This window comes from Procambarus clarkii, chromosome 43 (assembly GCF_040958095.1).
Source record: "Procambarus clarkii isolate CNS0578487 chromosome 43, FALCON_Pclarkii_2.0, whole genome shotgun sequence".
NCBI classification, from domain to species: Eukaryota; Metazoa; Arthropoda; class Malacostraca; order Decapoda; family Cambaridae; genus Procambarus; species Procambarus clarkii.
Genome location: NC_091192.1, coordinates 20,416,132 through 20,419,452, shown reverse-complemented (window position 1 = coordinate 20,419,452; position 3,321 = coordinate 20,416,132).

Here is a 3,321-nt window from a genome sequence, read left to right as displayed (position 1 = left end):
ATGGTTTTTACCTGTTTTTGTGTTTAAGCCTAAGGCGGGTTTTTAATTTTGTAGTGGTTGCATCAACCGAGTTATAAACGTGACCTTATGAAGTCCAAGGCTTTTTTTTTCTACTACCACAGACGTGGCCACACATTTACAATGCTAACCAGCATATATACATTTTCTTCTGTCCTCCATGGACAGGGTTAGAGATGTGTTAAACATATAGTTCAGGGGTTTATTGAACAATCAACCACAGAAGGTGATTCGGTGCAAGGCTTGACCAAAGAATATGAGATAGACTAAGTGTGTTTCACACGTGGCTTTAACGACCCATCGTGCTGTTTGCCCTTCCCGTCTCCTGTTCTGGAGTGGATGTAAACGGAGGATGAGCTACAAAGACGACGAGACGTGGCTGAAGCCATGAGGACCAGACCACACGTCAGAACACGCAGAAACGACGACGTTTCAGTCCGTCCCGGACCATTAGCAAGTCGTGTGATGTAAACTCAACGTTAAAGTTAGGTAATTATAGGTGGTGACGACAGTGGCCGCCCATTGTTAAGGTCATGGATAAAATGTTTACCGATGAAGCTTCAACAGAGAACAACATGCTGCGATAAACAGCAATATACCCCCAGTAATGCTGTAGTAAGGACGAACAATGGCGGTAGGATTTACATACACGCACGCCCATTAACCTACTCATGTCCACCTACCCACCTAATTACCCACCCACCCACCTAGCTACCTAATTACCTACCCACCCTACCTGCCCACATACGTCATCCTCCCTCCCTGCCTGCTCCAGCGTGTTGCACAGGTAGCAAGGAGCGTGCCGGCTATCAGGAGCAACACACAGGGGGGGGGGGGGGCAACACTACTTGTCCTGCCATTACCAGCTGCGTGTCAACGCTCTTAGGAAGAGTTGTGAACTCTTATTCCCTGGCTGGAGGTGCCTCCTGTTGTCATCTCTCTCTCTCTCTCTCTCTCTCTCTCTCTCTCTCTCTCTCCTAATTCTTTATTCCACCCTCCGTCTTCACGCCTTTCACCTTACTCCCCCAATTCCTTCTGGCTTTAGAATACTGTTCCCTTTGAACTTCTTCCTCCATTTCATACCCTCATTACATTGCATTTGCAAGGGTTGAAATTCAGTGGCCACTTGTTTGGCCTTGCTTGTGGCTTGTTTGAACCCTCTGGTCTTATTTTAGTTATGTTGTATGCACCATTCTCCTCGGCAACAGCCCATCACCTGCAAACATTGGTATGTTATGATGTTATGAAGGAGAGGAGGAGAGAGTGATGTTATGGTAGTTACAGAAGGGAAGAAGAGGGAAGGAGAGGGGTGGAGGATTGAGAGAGAGAAGGAAGGGGGAAGGGAGAGGTTGGAGGATGGAGGCAGAAGGAAGGTAGGGGGGGGGGAGGGAGATTGAGGGAGGATAGAGAGACCACGCCCTCCTTCACCTCCATATTATTAGGCCGAGAGAAGGCAGGAAGGAAGGTGGAGGTGGATGAGACAGAGGGAATGGGAAGAGAGAAATGGAAGGTGATACGAGAGGGAGGGATAGAGGGCAGGGGACGTGAAGAGTTACCAAGAAGCTTACCTCGGGTAAGGTAAGAGGGAGGGAGGGTAAGAGGACGAGAGGGAGGGAGGGTAAGAGGACGAGAGGGAGGGAGGGTAAGAGGGAGGGAGGTAAGAGGGGTTGGGTTGCAGGTCAGATTAAAGAGGGGGAGGGTGGTTAAAGAGGAGGGAACTTTGACCTGGTCCTCACCACCAACAGTTGTTAAGGTGGTGCAAAGTTTGGTGGTGTAGGGATCACGGGTAATCCAGGAAGAGGGCGCTTGGCCCGCTTGGCCGCCGTCACCAGCTGTGTCCTCGCCCGGTTCTCCTGTGTGCTCTAGACCCACTCACCCATGGGGGCCCGGTTACCGTCTCATCCGGACCTTCCTTCTCCAGGATTCATCAAGCATTTACGCAGCCACTTGCGAAACCTGTGCATCTTTGCTTAATAATTGTGACATTGTTTACATTTATTAAAGAGTTTACGAGCTTGGAAACTTCACAGCACAAGGTTATTTGAGTTAAAAACCAACAAACAACAACAACCTCGTAGTGTTTCGGAGCTCATAAGTTGTTGACTGTAAACAAAGCCCTCATGTTTGAGGAAAGATATACGGCTTTCGTAAGTGGTGGCGTGAATGCATGATGAATCCTGGACCCTCTTCCTCCCACAAACCGTAAACTAGCTTTTAAATGTGTGGCAGGGGGGGGGGGCTGGACCCCCCCCTACGCCCTCTCCACCCCACGCTATGATGAGTGCACTAACTATTGCGTCTGTTGAGTGCGAAGACGACTATGTAAGGTGACTCCTCCCCCGCGTCTATATCTCGCTTTTAGCCACTTTCCCACACCGCATTACAACAATGGGCCAGTGTGTGTGTGTGTGTGTGTGTGTGTGTGTGTGTGTGTGTGTGTGTGTGTGTGTGTGTGTGTGTGTGTGTGTGTGTGTGTGTCTCTCTCTCTCTCTCTCTCTCTCTCTCTCTCTCTCTCTCTCTCTCTCTCTCTCTCTCTCTCTCTCTCTCTCTCTCTCTCTCTCTCTCTCTCTCTCTCTCTCTCTCTCTCTCTCTCTCTCTCCCATCCTTTTTTTTAAACTAAGACTAGGATTCATTAGGGACGTCTAGTGACGAACCTAGTGAAACTGCAAGCAAGAGCTGTTATCCTACCTCAGCTTATCTGAAGCCTGCACCTAGAAACGCATTTATTTCAAGAGAATATACTTTGAAACTAACACGTAGGGAACTATCATACGAGGAACCAAGTGAATCTAAGTTGAAGCCTACTCGTAGAGACCATTTATATCATGAGCCTGTTATATGCATCAGTAGGAATAGCCTGGTCTTTTCCTGAAATACTCTTTTCTATATAATATACTATTATATAATGCTACTATAATTAACTATTACACTAACTACTGATGTCGTTAATGTAGGTGTAGATGATGTAGGTATACTCGTAGTTATTATTAATACGGTGTGACGCTGGAAGCCAGTCAGCGTGTGGGTGTGACCCTCGACTCCAGGATTTGAATCAGACATTAAATTCTAGGACACGGGTGACAAAGTCCGGGACGAGTGGAGTTGGCCTTGTATCGTACAGTATAATGGGGGCTTCAGTATTCAGTGACAGGTGTGCAGGTTCGATTGTGTCGTATTTGTGTAGGGTTTCTGCCTGTGCCTCTTCGTTACTTTTTGAATGTAAGGATCAGTAAGTGATGAAGATAATGTCTTGTAGTCTCTCTCTGTCTGTCTGTCTGTCTCTCTCTCTCATGAACATGTAAT